The 16,748-nt window shown below is 43.6% G+C and overlaps 1 long non-coding RNA gene across 10 annotated transcripts in view; it reads right to left on the bottom strand.

Annotated features, from left to right (window-relative positions):
* LOC140906942 (uncharacterized) overlaps positions 1–16,748 on the bottom strand; it is a 201,275-nt gene that overhangs the window by 68,458 nt on the left and 116,069 nt on the right. Inside the window, exons 6-7 of one of the 10 annotated variants that reach the window (XR_012157302.1) lie at positions 7,477–7,782; positions 2,449–2,552 (exon numbers count right to left, since the gene is read on the bottom strand). The exons of 7 other annotated variants lie outside the window; for them this stretch is intronic. This is a non-coding gene — a long non-coding RNA (uncharacterized lncRNA). Of the gene's footprint in view, positions 1–2,448; positions 2,553–4,214; positions 4,338–7,476; positions 7,783–16,748 lie in introns of those variants that run through there. 2 more of the 10 variants (XR_012157308.1, XR_012157303.1) reach the window with 2 other exon arrangements.

Genomic DNA, 16,748 nt, shown 5'->3' on the forward strand with positions numbered 1-16,748 from the left:
CGAACCTCTCTCTCCTTCCCTCCCCCCACCCCTTTTCCAGTGGCCAGGAAAGGGGAGAAAGAAAAATGGGGAACCAAATCCCTAAACTAAACTGAATATTTTTTGTGGTTGGGAAAAAAACCTAAGCATTTTGAACAAAAAGGTAATTTTCTGAAAAAAATGTTCATTTAGGGGAAAATGCCATTTGCCACTGAGAAAGTATTTTGATTGAAATATTTCAGTACAGCAACTAGAAGAAACACGGCAGTAGAGCAACTCCTGGTACGACCTCGCAGCATACACCCAGTGGTGAGTTGGAGCTGGTTCACACCAGTTCGCTAGAACCGGTTGTTAAATTTAGAAGCCCTTTTAGAACCGATTGTTCCACGAGGGACAACCGGTACTAAAAGGGCTTCTAAATTTAACTGGCCAAAAGTGACGCCTTAGGTGCCGACTCCATGGGTGCTCCAGCCCTGGAACACCCAAGGGGAAAATTTGGTGGGTGCACAGCACCCACCAGCAGCTCCCCGCCCCACCCCCAGCTCACCTCACCTCACCTCCGCTCCGCCTCTTCCTCCTCCCTGAACGCGCCGCCCCGCTCTGCTTCTCCACCCCACCCCCGGCTTCCCGCGAATCAGCTGTTCGCGCAGGAAGCCAGGGCAGGCTGAGAAGCAAGCCGCGGCTTCCTGCTCATACCCAGGGGGCCGGGGGGGGGGGCGAGGAGGGCCGCCTGCGCCGCAGCAGGTATCCCGGGGGGGGGGGGGGTGCACAGGGGAACCGCTCCCTGCCCCAGCTCACCTCCGCCACCCTCGGCCTGTGCGGGAAGCCACGGCCTGCTTCTCAGTCCTCCCCGGCTTTCCGCCAAACAGCTGATTCGCGGGAAGCCGGTGGGAAGGGGGGTGGAGAAGCAGAGCGGGCGGCACGTTCAGGGGAGGAGGCGGAGCGGAGGTGAGGTGAGGTGGGGTTGGGCGGGAAGCTGCCGATGGGGGCTCTGCACCCACCAATTTTCCCCGTGGGTGCTCCAGCCCTGGAGCACTCAGGGGGTCGGCACCTAAGGCACTACTTTTGATGTGATCAATGGGGGAGCGGCTGCTCCCCCACCCCCGCCAGCTACACTCTCCCACCCCTAGGAGCCAGAGGGACCTGCTGGATGCTTCCTGGGAGCTGCCCCAGGTAAGCACCGCCGGGACTCCCAACCTTGCCCCCCAGCAGGTGCCTCTGGCTCTTAGGGGTGGGGTGGGCACCCACTATGGTGGCCCATGAGACCCTCCTGCCCGGTTCTGAGGGTAGTCAGGAGACAGGGGAGGGGGCTGGGTGGGGCAGAGGTCCTGGGGGGGGCACATCAAGGAACGCGGGGGGGGTTGGATGGGGCAGGAGTCCCAGGGGGCGGGGGTGGGCAACGACCCCCTCGTGGGGTGAGAAGGGAACCCGTTGTTAAGATTTTGGCAGCTCATCACTGCATACACTTATTGTGGTAGCCCTTAGAAACTTGCCACTTGCCTGAGATAACTATGGTATTGGAAAGATTCAAGATATTTCCTATGGTAAGTATAGGAAAGTACAAGGATATATGGCAGTTACAGAGGGATCTTACTTGTAAGGGCTATCACTGTATGTTACTACCCACTAATTATACTCCACACCTGAACATAGCCATTATATGAATAACATACCCCCATATCTCATTGTCTGTACTTAACTTTTACCCCCAATTGGGGAGATTGCAGATTATGTATTCCGTAAGCCATCTGTTCCTAAACCAAACTTTGCACCCCTTGATAATCTGTACCTTATTCCCTGATAACCAGAAACTTCTATGCTTAAACTCTGTACCATTTTCTTTTTATTTTAACATCATCTTAATAAAATTATTAAATCTGTGAGGAATGGAGAGCACAGATGACAGAACTCCTCTGATAAAACACCATAACCTTTGCTGTGATGCCTACAAAAACCTTAACAACGATTAGGACGCTGCTGTGCTGTGACTGCTGCTTATTATGCTGACCAAAATTACCTCATTGTTTCCTCAACCTCTTTCCCCTCACCTCCGTTAGAGCTTTAGGGATGGGACCAACTTTGTGTTCTGTCTTTGTACCCACTTTGCTCAGTGGTGTCTGGTCTGTGACGGGGGCTGTGTACTGAAATACAAACTCCAACACTCACCTATCCCTAACTGCGAAACGTTCTCTGCACAAATGTACTATTCTATTTATGGCGGTTAGTGTAAGACTTCCTCACATCTTTGCACAGGTCCCCCCTCCCGAGTCAGAGGACTAGCCTTAGTTCTGAATAGCTTATTATTGAATGTATAGAGTTAACCTATCAGGCTGGAATCTTCCCTGCTCTACCAGCACCAAGTAGCCCTACAGCTGGCAGAGCTTGGCAGTAGAGGAGGACTTAGATGTAATATAGCAGCTCTTACACGCTTCACCTCGAAATCAGCCATATTATTGGTTGGTGACTTACCATGAAGCAGCAATATGTCTGAAGCCTTCACACTAATTCAGATCTTTGGTATCCCTCACTTTGAATCAACCATTTTCAGATTTCAGAGTAGCAGCCGTGTTAGTCTGTATTCACAAAAAGAAAAGGAGTACTTGTGGCACCTTAGAGACTAACCAATTTATTTGAGCATAAGCTTTCGTGAGCTACAGCTCACTTCATCGATGCATTCAGTGGAAAATAGAGTGGGGAGATTTATATACATAGAGAACATGAAACAATGGGTGTTATCATGTGATGGACAGCTTGTCCTTGGGACAAAGAAAGAGAGACCACATGGCAAGAGAATATAAAAAGCTGCTGCAGCTCCTCCATCTTGTCTTCAATCCTGCTTCATACCTCTGGAGGGACTTTGCTACAAACGGAAGCTCTAAACAAAGGAATGATGACCCATTCCCAGCTGTGGATGTACTCCAGAGACTTGATTTGAACCTGCAGTTTATTCCATCACTGCTACAAGCCTGAACCAAGAACTTTGCCATTACTGTATGTAATTGATTCCATTTAACCAATTCTAGCTCTCATCTATATCTTTTTCCTTTTATGAATAAACCTCTAGATTTTAGATTCTAAAGGATTGGCAACAGCATGATTTGTGGGTAAGTTCTGATTTGTATATTCACCTGGGTCTGGGGCTTGGTCCTTTGGGATCAAACCTTGTTTCTTTTACTGGAGTATTGGTTTTCATAACCATTTGTCCCCATAACGAGCGGCACTGGTGATGATACTGGGAAACTGGAGTGTCTAAGGGAATTGCTTGTGTGACTTGTGGTTAGGCAGTGGGATAAAAACCAGAGTCCTCTCTGTCTGGCTGGTTTGGTGTGCATAAAACCCCCAGCCTTGCGCTGTAACTGCCCTGTTTTAAGCAATTTGTCCTGAATTGGCACTCTCAGTTGGGTCCCACCAGAACCAGCATCATTACAAATACTTTTTCCATTTTAAGCATAGTTTTTTTATGCCACTGTCGAAGTTTTTGATGTTTTGCTCCTAATCCTCATTTAGAACCATCTACTAATAAATTGACAGGTTGTGACATACCATAGTAATTTAGAGCCTTTTCATCTCTGTCTCTGAGTGCTGATTTTAGTGTTTTCTGAAGGCTTTTATTCAGAGGCAGTATCCCTCTTGAGTTGCTCTCTGAATGTGTTGTCAAGACAGATATATTTTGTATGATTTTTTTCCTGGAACTGTATGCAATTTCTCTGTAAAATGCTACAACTCTTCTCGCTGTAGCACATCTATTTCTCTAAAGGCTAACTAATTTGTGTGGATTCCAGCCTTGCTAGCTTAGAATATATTCTAAGAACTTACTTTTTATTGGCTGAACTTTAAATTAATCTGTTTTAGTCTAAGCTTGGTATCTGATTCTCTTTCACTATATATAGATCACACACTAATGTAAGTCATTTCTTTTGTGTTGTCTGAGCACTTGTAATATACTCTCTCTCCTGTGTACTGTTTGTTCCATATGCAAGTTATAAATACATGAATCTGAGGAATGGAAATTTGACAGGTTGGATCATTACTATGGTTTAATATTTGCATGTGGTTTACGACCCCAACTGTGGACTGAGGCCACACTGTGCTTGGCACTGTACCTACACAATGAAAAAAACAGGCTGTCCCCCAAAGAAGTTCAAAAGATAAAAGGATTCTTCAGTCAATGTAATTTTCCAGTAGTAATAATTGGGATCAAGTGAGTTAAACTCTGGATCTGATTCTCCACTCACCTATGTCAATGCAAAACAAGAGTAACTCCATCAAAATCAGTGTAAAATAGATGTAAGTGAGAAGAGACTCAGCCTCATGAATGTACTTCTGCTGGGTCTAGTGTTGGAATGTCCAGGTATCCTCTGTCTCTAGCTTTGTTATCTTAGACCAGGCATACTCTAGGAGAATACATAATTTGCAGTGCCTTAATAATAGTATTGTTTACATTTTATTTCTTTCCTTTAAAAAAATATCTTCAGTTTTCAAAGTGAACTGAACTTAATTATAAAGGATATCAGTTTCCATGCTGTTCTGCCAGTGTGTTCCAACTGTAATTTAGAATCACAGATTTTAAAGTCAGAAGGGACCATTATGATCATCTAGTCTGACCTCCTGCACAACGCAGGCCGCAGAATCTCACCCACGAACTCCTGTAAAAAACCCCTAACCTGTGTCTGAGTTACTGAAGTCTTCAAATCATGGTTTAAAGACTTCAAGGTGCAGAGAATCCTCCAGCAAGTGACCTGTGCCCATGCTGAAGAGGAAGGTGAAAAACCCCCACGGGAAGTGAGAGGGTCTTTCAGTTTCCATGCACATTCAGGGCCCAATTCTTGGGTCCAGCAAAGCAGCGTTTGGCGCAGGGCTTTATTTCAAAAAGACCCCCCCAACTTTGGGAAAGGGGGGGAAATAATCACATATAGCCATGTTTTTCACCAGTTTCTTGATAACTTCGTATGACCACATTCAATGCTTGTTTTCTTCATGGTTCCCTGTGTGTGTTCATCTGTGTTACTTCAGCATTTTATTCTGAATTACATATCAGGCTAATTTCAGTGAGTATTTGTGTCTCCTGAAAACCCACTAAAGTCAGGGGGATTTTACATTATAAAAGTCAAAGAATTTGGTGCATCCTATCTCTGTTTTAACCTCACTGCATTTTTATCGTAATTAACTTAGAGGGAATCAAATGAAAGCTACTACTTATGTTGCAGTCTCAGAGTTATCTCACTGACTTCCTTGCTCCTAAACCCTTGGCAGGGGTTTCAATGGGAAACCTATTATACATCTTTCCATGGCCCCTGTGGACTGCTAGCAAGTTCCCCTGCACAGTACCAGTTTTTTCACGCCCTGGCTCTCAGCCCTTGGCTCAGTTTTGGATTTTAGGCAAAGGCCATTTATTTTTGGGTTTTTTTCCAGACTATTATGTAGCTTATTTGTTTATTTAACATAGGATTTTGTGAACCCTTCACTCTTCCACATGGCTCTCTCCCTTAAGTCTACATAGAATCAATGGACCTTATACAGTCATCTCTATTCCAAAAGTCAATATTTACCAAGTTACTAAACAGTGGTATGAAAGACAGCACAGTTATTTCCTGTTTTGGTTACAAAGGGAGATTGCACCTCAGGTTGTGTCGTAACTGTTGGCAATTGTTAATAGTGAAATCTCTTGCCACAAATAGCTGGGGAATTAGGTGCTACTCTATTTCCCCATAAAATTAGCCCAAGTTCTTAGTGAGGAGCCATAAGAAGTGTCACACTTTCCAATAGTGCAAAAAAAAAATGTAGCACCCTACAAACAGCTTAGTTAATCTTTGACAATGTGTAGCTGGTGCCCAAATGGATCCTGATGTATGTACAAGTCATATATTGGTAGGCCAATAACCAAACCAAACACAATAAACTGTCTATCAATGATATCTTAATCAAATGTATTATAACCAAAATAATGAAGCTTGCAAGAAGGCCTAAGAAATTTGATGCCAAAAATACTTGGGGAATATCACATCTTATGGTAGGACTCCAATGGTTCCACTAAAAACAAGGGTTCTCAAACTTCATTGCACCGTGACTCCCTTCTGACAACAAAAATTACTTTGCAACCCCAGGAGAGAGGACCAAAGCCTGAGTCTGCCCAAGCCGCACTCCCTGGGGAGGGGGGGAGAGCAAAGCCCAAGCCCCACCGCTGCGGGGGGAGGGGGGTAAGAAGAGAAGAAGGCAAAGCTGAAGCTCAAGGGCTTCAGCTCCTAGTCAGGGGGCCTGCAACCTGAGCCCTTCTGTCTAGGGCTGAAGCACTCGCGCTTTGGCTTTGACCCTGGGCAGATGGGCTCAGGCTTCAGCCCCGGGCCCCAGCAAGTCTAAGCCAGCCCTGGTGACCCCATTCAAAGGGGATCACATCCCACTTTGGGGTCCCAACCCACAGTTTGAGAACAGTTGTACTAAGAAATACATTCCCTTTTGCCCTTCAATAGGATGTGATATTTCCCAAGTATTTTTTGGCAAGTTCATTTCCTCAAATTCCTTGTTCGCCTCATAAGAGGTACTGAGGGATATTAGGATGTTCTAAAAATCAGTGGGCATTGGTGTTCAACACCTTCCAGAATCTGGCCTTCATCTATTGAAATTTAATCAAATAGCCAACTCTTTTCCCAGGAACTGCCCATAACATTTACTTCAGCATATTCAGGGAGAAGATAATTAAATCATTTGTGCAACTTCAGATTCTGTACAGCTTTTCTAATAACATTTCCTCCTCTCCCAGATTACAACCTTCCTTCCACCTGCCCAATATTTACAGCTCCAACACTTTAGAGACAGAATCCATTGTTGACAGCTGAAAAAAAACCAGTGTCACTATTTATGGTATGATTAGGCAGGTCAAGATCTGTTTCAGCATTGTACATGGATCTGTTACCCAATCATTTTAATGACACACTACTTGAGGCAACAGTGGGGTCTAGGGTAGAATGAAAATCTTGATTGGAGCTTGTCTGCTGATGATTGGAGCTCTCGATGAAAGAACACTAATGTAGTCTTTATTTGCATGTTTTGCTAAAGGTAGGGAACGTCAAATCCTTCTGTTGCTACTGTACTTGTAGGTATACATGACAGGTAAACAAAAGGGACATATTCCAGAGGGGTGTGGTATTATAAGAGTGTCACTTTCCCTCAGCGATGAACCAATGTGTCATGGGTAGATACACCCCCTCATGGGCTGTCGGGTTGCATGTGGCAAATAAGGGATTATGGCTCAAGTGGTTAGAGTAGGTACTGCTGTCCTAACCTATAAAGCAGGGTAATGCTTCAGGGCAGCATGGTCCAATGACCAGAGTCCTTGGGCAGTGCCCACACCCAGCGGTAGGTGTGGGGTAGGGTAGAGAGACCTGGGCCCATGCTACCCCACCAGGTCCCAACCCGGGGCCCTGTGAAACTGGGAGTGTGGTCCACGGCTGCAGCTCAGTTTCCTATTTTAACAGTCACATTCCCGGGGCCACTTCCTACCCTTGGTTTCTGTTCTGTCAGATCTCCTGGCGGTGTCAGCTTTCCAGCTCACTCTCATCCTCTGGGGTCAGCAGGGGTACTGACGTCAATCCCACTGGCTCAGCCTCCATGGTGTATAGCTCCAGCCACTCCCTGGTAGGATCCTGCAGAGTGGATCCACTCTCCTCCTCAACCAGCCCAAACTGAGCTGGGACACTCCCTTTTATATTCTGTCTCCAGCATGTCTAGCAGGAGTGAAGGGGTGTGGGCTCTTCAGCTCACACTGTGTGGTTAACTCCAGCTGGGTCAGTGCAGGGTAGATTCATCCTGTCACACCAAAAAAATAGACACATTGTTGTTAAGACAACAAGATGTGATTCTTGGTGTCTTGTGGGGCATTGCCTGAGCAAGAGGGTCATGGAAAACTGAAGGATCTCACTAGCCAGTTGAGCCTATGCAGCTGGATCAAATGTCAATGCATACTTGGCATGGCACAATCACAGTGTTACTACACATCTGCATGCTGAAGTTTCTTGCAAAAAAGCAAAATTAGCAGCTGTGTCAGAACTAGATGGCTGCCTCGGAACATGGTTGCTCCCTCAGGATTTCAGTATGCCTCTATGAATGCCTGTGAATGTGTCAGGCCCAAAGTTTGGCCCTAAAAGCTCTTAGATCCCAACTGACTAAAGAGAGAAAATGGAAACTAATAAATTACAATATTTTTTTAAATTGACCACACTTCTATTCTCCTCAGAGTCAAGCATTGGCAGGTACATGGCTGAAAGTGGAATGGAATATACCTTTAAAATCACTAGTGGTTTCTCTCCTTAAATGATTGTAAGTATTGTGACTGCTGTAGGTCTTTGTCCTCATTCCTCACTACTTACCCAAAGTGTTGGTTTATCAGACAACCATACACACACACAAGCACATACATAAACATACTCTATAATGATAACACATACTATGATAAGGCAGTGCAGACTGGAGGAGTAAGCATGGGGCTAAGAATCAGGTGGTCCTGACTTCTAATCTGGGCTCTGCCACTGCGTCAACTCTGGGTTGGGTCAAGTCACTTCATCTATTTCAGTTTCCCCATCTGTAAAATGGGGATAATAATAGTCACATCTATCTCACAGTGGTGTCCTGAGAATTAGAGTCCACACGCTGCTTTGAGCATATGAAGTGCTAAGTTTTATTCCATCACTTTATAAAAAATAAAATGTTCAGTAGATTCCCCAGTTGCTGTTGTTTTTAAACCACTTTAGGTTACAATATCATCCTCTAGTGAGAGCTGTTATTTCATTCACTTGAAGCCTTTGACAAGAAGGAAAGATATAATGTACTAAGAGGATTAGTGGAGCTTTCTATGCAGAGGCCTTTCCTTTTAAAAAAAGAGAAGTTATTCGAACTGGCCCATCTGCACTTGTCAGTGATTTAGCTTTAAGACCACAGCTCCGAATCACCAAACATTTACCTGCCTTGCAGTAGTTCATCTTCTCCTGACAGACACGCTAATTGTGCTTGCAGAGAGCTGGTCCACATCCCAGAAGGAGCTAGTTAAACAGCAGCTCTGCTGGAAGATGACAGCCAATGGGCTCCCCCTAGGGGTAGCTGAGCCTCAGTGGAGTGAAAGGAAGGAGCTGTGGCATGTTGCCAGGAAACAAGCCCCACGGTTTGTTCTGACAGAAAAACACAAGCAGAGAATTTTGCTTTGTTTTGTAGCTTCTTGTCAGCACTACCTCAGTGTACTACGAGTCACTGACACTGTTCTTGCTGGACTGCTGTGAACCACTCAACCAGGGACTTAATTCTCACCCTACCGAACAAACTTTCAGATGCTGTTTTTCATTGTTTTCCTTCTCTTATTTCCCTATGTGGCACCTTCTTATTATTTTTAAAAGTGCAGTGACATTTAAGAGTTGTATCTGTGAAAAGATCTGGAGTAAAAGTAATTAAATGGCCTAACATTTCACCATTCAAGGCCATCTGCATTCAAACGTAGCTTAGGTCGTGAGACAAATTAGTTTGGTGACCTGTGGACACAGTTTAGCCCCACTGAGCATGAAAATGCAGTTTCTGCTCATATGAAAGAAGCAAGATTATGACAGGGATGTTGTAGGCCAGGACTGAGGTACCTTGGCAGAGCTCTCCTGGGAGTGCGACCTGCACTGCACCTTACCCAAGCCAGGATATTCAGTCCCAGGTGTGAGGGCAATAAAGCTTAAATGAAATATATATATTAAAAGCTGAAAAGGCAAATCAGTAATAATTGCATGGCCAGCACTCTTCAGCAAGTCACAAGTGTGTACGTGACAACATAAAATATAGCATAGAGCACGATCGCTGGCAAACACACACCTAGCAGCTGGAACGTGGTTTTCCCCAAAGAGTCCAGTTCTGTAATTCTCTCACAATAAAATTTTGACTTCAGGGAGAGGAAGCTATCTGATGTTTTGAACGTTAATGTAGCCCCAGTGAGATGGACTTGTGGGCAGAGTGCAGGTGAGGAGATAAAAAGTGTATGATAAGATGCAGGCTTTGGCTCAGTTTTATCTCTTTCAGTACGTTATTACATAGACAGGGTCCCCTGACTAAGAAAATGTTATCTTTAGCTCTCACAAGCCTCTACCTGGGCACTATTAGTTGCATTGTCCCACAAAAGTACAGCTGCCTCGGTGGATTGTGAATGCAGAGGTGGTTTCATATGTAGTCCAGCCTCAACACATTTAGGGCTTTGAAGATTAAGAACAGGGTTGTAAATTAGCACTGTTAGGGATCCGGAAGCCACTGGAGGGTGAGGAGTATCCTACATGGTATGTTCTCTGCTGTCTTTCTTGCTAAGGAGGTGGGATGCTGCATTCTGCACAGATTGGTGTTTCTGTGTTGCCTCAACCTTCAACCCCAGTACACTGAGTTACAGTAGTCTAACCTGACAAATTCACGAATTACATTGCCCAGATCCCACCTGAGAGGAAGGCTATCGCTTCTGGAAAACTAGAGGGTAAAGGAATTCATCTCTCAGCATGGTTGCTGCTTGGGTATCCTGGTGGATTCCATTGCTACATACTACTTTAACAAAAAGAGGGTAGGTGCCTTGAAAGGAGGAGGTGGTTAGTGTCTTGCCAGTTCTTTAAATGTTCTCCTCTTCTTGCTAGCGCCATTTCTATCTTGCCTGGATTCAGTTTGAACCAGCTGCTCTTTATCTAGGTGCTAGCAGGCTCTTGCAGGCACTGCAGCATATTTGTGAGGATGGTGGTCACAAATATTAAGAATACAAAAGGGCCAGATCCAGTGGTGAGCTGGAGCCGGTTCGCGTGAACCAGTCGTTAAATTTTGAAGCCGGTTTAGAACCAGTTGTTAAAGGAGTGGGCAAACTCCGGACCGCGGGCCACATCCGCCCCACAGGACTGTCCTGTCTGGCCCGCCTGAGCTCTCGGCTGGGGAGGCTCCCCTGAGAATCCCTTTTTAATTTTTACTCACCCAGTGGTGTTCCAGGTCTTCAGCGGCACTTCGGCGGTGGTCCTTTACTCCCTCCGGGTCTTCGGCGACACTTCGTTGGCATGTCCTTCAGTTCCGCTGAAGACCCGGAGTGACTGAAGAACCTGCCGCCGAAGTGCCGCCGAAGACCCGGAGCGAGTGAAGGAACCAGTTTTTCAGATTTGGCAGCTCATCACTGGCCAGACCCACAGCTGATGTAACCAATTTACACCAGCTCTGGATCTGGTCTAAATTTTGGTGTCAATAGAGCAGTGCTGGCCAGTCACCAAGCTCATGACATATCACACCATCGTTAAGTGGTCTCAGGTATTGAAAAGGAGAGAGGTAGCACTGATCTATAAAGGAGAGATAGTAAGGATCTATGCAGGACCCTATGTTTCCTGTTCTCTTGTGAAATAACCTGTCAAGCAATTGCCGCAATTTTAAAAGTTCAAGGAGTATCTCAAGACCTTTGTAAAATCAGGGCTCTGCAAGTAAATCACAGTATAAATTTCATATTAGTTAATTATTTATTATTAATAGGTGCTGCACGGAATTTTGTTTACTTTTGGTTTAATATGAGGCAGGGTGGCAAAAGCACAATACCAGCATGGTACTCTCACAGTAGAAATTGTCACTTGCATGTCCTTATTCTGTTGCACCAGCCAAGTGTTTGAGACACTGGGTTCATTTAGCTTCTGTTCTTGCCATGGACTAATAGGGGCAGAAACAGGAAGACAACCCTGCACAATGCAAAAAATAACTGTTTTGTGCCAAAAGGGAATGCATGATTAGGACTGCAATGGGCAGGCAAGCAGTGAGTCAGTGACCTGAGGCAGAACAATGTGTCAGTAAGAGAGAACAGAAGCTGAGGGACATTAGTGGCCCACAGCCGCAATTTGTAATGACTGTGTGGCCTACCTGCCAAAAAGTTTGTCTCCACCTCCTCACTCTAAGGATTTCTCATCATGTTCTTAACTACTTGGACATCATAAGAAAAAATGGTCTGCCTGTTTCCAGCATATCACCCAAGGCATCTGCTCAAACGAAACAGAACGGCAGACTCTGAATCTAATTCGGAGCTTTCCAAACACCTGTGAGTCAGTCGATGGGAAATTCTCCCTGTCTTCACGAGCACAGATGAGTTTTGAACCTTCTGGGCATTTTAGCAGTTTACCATCTGTACATATAACCTTTTTTTTTGAGTACATAGAAGTCTTGTAGGAGGATGTAAAATCCAGGAACCAAGATAAGAAAACATGTTTACACCTGCTACATCTGTTCAAGAATTTCCAGCCTGTATTACACTTTTGACTTTCAATCATTTTTTCCCTTTGGTGAAATGCCATCATCTTAAGAGCATTTTTTATTTTTCCCAAGTCTCACAGACTTTCCATCAAAACTTGTACAGAACATATTGTAACCGAGCAAAATTGTGGAGCAGCCTATTGATAGAGGGTGGTGCTAAATGCTACATCTTTTGATTACCATGGATAGTTTGGATACTGAGAAATCATAGTAAAGAAAATAATGTTAAATACTTACATGAAAATTGGTGATTAGATTTTTGTAATATAAAAATGGTGGGAGCCCTATGCACTACATGTATAGTGGAGAAATATATCCATGTATAGTGGAGAAATATACCTGCAAGCCCATTGAAGAAAAAAACCCATTTAACACAAAGTAGGTTATCAAAGGAACAATTATCAAAATATCTGCACAAAGAAGAATATATGCACAATAATCCCAACTAAGGATAGTATTTGCTAACTTTTTTTAATAGAAGGCCAGACACAATGAAATGTGCCTTCAGAAAGATGATCAATCTGAATGAAAGAACTAGAAATATACAACAGCTACCAGAAAGCAAACCTGTAGACTACAGCTGATCAAAATTATTTCCTTAATAATTGTGAAAAAAATCAAAATTTCAAAGTCATTTCTGTGTTGGAAGGTTCAAAACAGAACCATATTTCTGATTTTTATCAAAAAATTTCACTGGATTTTTTTTTATCAGAAATGTTACAGGAAACATTATCAAATATTTGTGTTTAGTGAAAACCAGATTTTGGATAAACACCAAATTTTAATAGCCACTTCAATAATGATTTCTATAAACATTTCTGATAAACGTTTAGATAAAACTATTAATACAGAAATTTCAATAGAAACAAAACATTTTTGAATATTTTCCATTTTTGAAAAAAAGCCATTTTGCAGTGAAAAAACTTGGAAGCATTGGAAAAAAATTTGACTGGCTCTAGTGTAGACATGAGCTGCCCTACTAATGTGATGTAAAGGGTCAGAGTGGAGGCAGGGGCAGGGGAGAAAAACTCCATGACCTATAATCACACAAAATGTCCCCAATAAAATAAAGCAAACTGCTTTGACAAGTCAACGAGTAACTAAGTGAACATAATTAAAGTCTTGTGTATATAATTATGGCACTCAATTACTACAGTGCTACCTGTTTTCTTGTTGTAAGTGTTTGCTTAATGGGTGTTCTGTAAACTAATAAAAATAATAATAATTAATAATATCAAGTTAATTTAATCAGGTACTAATTCTGACGAGTGCTAAATCAAGTCCTGAAGTCCTTGCTCCGTTTTTTGTTGTTGGTTTTTTTTTGACTCAGGCAAACTCCCACTGCAATCAATGGAAATAAGAATGTTACCCAATGAAATTTCACCCTATAAACAATAATAATACATAATTCAGTCTAGAAAATTTAATACAATATGATCACTTTCATTTATCCCAAATCAAAACTCACACCAACATGTTCCACACTTGACAATACAGCATAGTCCTCTACTGGAAGTTAGAGTGAGCAAACTGCACTGTGTTGGAAGCTCAGGAGAGGATGGGTTTTAACATCAACAACATAGTGATAATAGGAAAATGTGAAAAATTTGGGCTACGAGTTCTAAACCCACAAGAACCTTCACATTTTGCAAAGAAAGGAGCTTCAGCAAGCACCAGGTACTAAGGGCTGTATTCAGAAAGAGTCTCACATCATAGTCTCAAACTGAAGAGAAATCATAGTGAAGAAATGAGGGGTTTCAAATGTGAAAGTGTTTTAAAAATCATTGCTGCGACAATAATTTTTCTCTAAAGTGCGGACCAGGGACAGGAGGAAATATTGCAGGATTCTTTAGGAACAGAGAGAGGTTGCTGTATATTAGCATCCCTGCCAATGCACAAAGTGGCCTAGACCATTATTCAAGTGTACATCCATAACTGCTGTACTCTACTTAGCTGAAAGTAAGTTGCCATATTGTTGGTCCCGCAAGACATTCCCTACCCTTGACATATCCTCTCCCTTGCATGAGTGGTAATGACTAGGATCAGGTCCTGCTGGCTCCTGCTGGACTGCTTTGCCTTGCTCTGGAGTAGTATCTTTTAATAATACCACGTTGTTGGAGGGTTTTCAGTCTTTACTCTACAAATTAGTTAGTGATTTTAAAGCTATTTCTAGACAGCAAATAAAACCATGTCAATTCAATTGTCCTAAAACCAGATTTTAAACATGGTTCCAGTGTATGGTGTAGATTGGATCTTTGATGTTTCATAACCAGGCTGAAAGTTACGCACAAATAGGCATTTGTGTCCACATTTCAGGTAACTGCAATGCAAATGTAAACCTCATGCCTAGTGCCTTATCTCTGCACAAAACCACCAGTTTGCACACAGAGACACAAAGACATGCAAGGATTTGTGCACACACTTTTGCACCCAGTGATAGCAAAATTCTGATATCCTCAGGAATTTTTCAGATGGACTGAGTGGGGACTTCAGAATTTGCACCTAAAAATAGTACAGTAAATAAAGAGTTTTGAAATCTTTGTAAAAAACTGTTTAATATTAATTCCAAAGACTAATGACAAAGTTCATAAAACTGATAGTTTTAGCACAGTATCACAGCAGATGTATTCAGTACTTTTCCTCAATAGCTTCTTTGTGCCACCTCCTGACTCTTATATTGTTTACCTTTCATCTTGATCTGCCACTTTCTCCAAGGCCAGCAAAGCAAAGTCATTCTCCTGACTCACATAGCTCCAGATGGATTCAGACTCCAACACACCATCTTCCCCAGAATTTGGCATATGTCGGTTTATATACCCTAATCAATCAGGCTGATTTCAGTTCATCCTAATCGTCCTGTTAGGGTTCTGAGCTAGCAATAGCAGAAGCTAGATATCCCCAAGCAGCCTAATTGACACAGTCTAATTACATTCCTTCTTGAGATTTCCATTAAACTGCTCCCTGAATCCATTACAGCAGTTGACTGTATGTTTTGGTGATTTTTCTTACTAGGCTATAGCTAATATGATATTTGAATTCTATATGATCTAGAGGGTACCGGATCTTGCCACATGCATTTGTTTGCTGTCTGTCAATCACCTTGTTCTAGCACTTATCTAATGTGTCATCTATCCATGGATGAGGACACCCATTTTGACTCTCAGCAAACATGGTCATTTCAGTCTAAATGCTGGCAGTGGTTCTTTCCTCAGAGCACCACACCAACTGCTTGATTCAAAAACTGCCAGCTCCTATCAACCTCTTGTGCAAAGGCTATATCTCGTAAACTAGGGAGCTGACATTCTTTTCAAAAACAGCTTGGAAAGGTATGCTCTTTTGTCAGCATCCACATTCCCCCACAACCCTTTTGCTATAGTAAACTATAAACAGATCCATTGAGATTCCATCAGTCACAGTTGGCCCTGGTCTACACTACAAGTTTAAGTCAGATTTAGCAGCATTAGATCGGTTTAGCCCTGCACCTGTTCACACTACGAAGCCATTTTTTCCAACTTTAAGGGCTCTTAAAACCGGTTTCTGTATTCCTTCCCGACGAGTGGATTAGCGCTGTAATTGACCTTGCTGGATCCAATTTGGGATAGTGTTGACACAATTTGACGGTATTGGCCTCCGGGAGCTATCCCAGAGTGCTCCATTGTGACTGCTCTGGACAGCACTCTCAACTCAGATGCACTGGCCAGGTAGACAGGAAAGGCCCCACGAACTTTTGAATTTCATTTCCTGTTTGGCCAGCGTGGCGAGCTGATCTGCACAGGTGACCATGCAGAGCTCTTCAGTCCAGGTGACCGTGCAGAGCTCATCAGCAGAGGTGACCATGCAGTCTCAGAATCGCAAAAGAGCTCCAGCATGGACCGAACAGGAGGTACTGGATCTAATCGCTGTATGGGGAGACGAATCCGTGCTATCAGAACTCCGTTCAAAAAGACGAAATGCAAAAATATTTGCAAAAATCTCCAAGGGCATTAAGGACAGAGGCTATAACAGGGACCCACTGCAGTGCCGCATGAAACTTAAGGAGTTCAGGCAAGCCTACCAAAGAACCAGACAGGCAAACGGCCACTCCAGGTCAAAGCCCCAGACATGCTGTTTCTATGATGAGCTGCATGCCATTCTAAGGGGTGCCCCTACAACTACCCTACCCCTGTGCGTGGACTCTGTCAATGGACTCTCATGCAACAGGGATTCGGATTTTGGGGACGAGGAAGATGAGGAGGTTGAAGCGCAGCAAGCAAGCGGAGAAACCGTTTTCCCTGACAGCCAGGAACTGTTTTTCACCCTGGATCTAGTACCCTCCCAACCCACCGAAGGCGGGCTCCCGGACCTAGAAGGCGCAGAAGGGACCGGGTGAGTGTACCTTTGTAAATATAATACATGGTTTAAAAGCAAGTGTGTTTAATTATTAATTTCCCTTGAAGACTTGGGATGCATTGGCGGCCAGTACAGCTACTGGACAAGTCTGTTAACATGTATGGGGATGGAGTGGA

The sequence above is a fragment of the Lepidochelys kempii genome, chromosome 2 (genome assembly GCF_965140265.1).
Source record: "Lepidochelys kempii isolate rLepKem1 chromosome 2, rLepKem1.hap2, whole genome shotgun sequence".
NCBI classification, from domain to species: Eukaryota; Metazoa; Chordata; order Testudines; family Cheloniidae; genus Lepidochelys; species Lepidochelys kempii.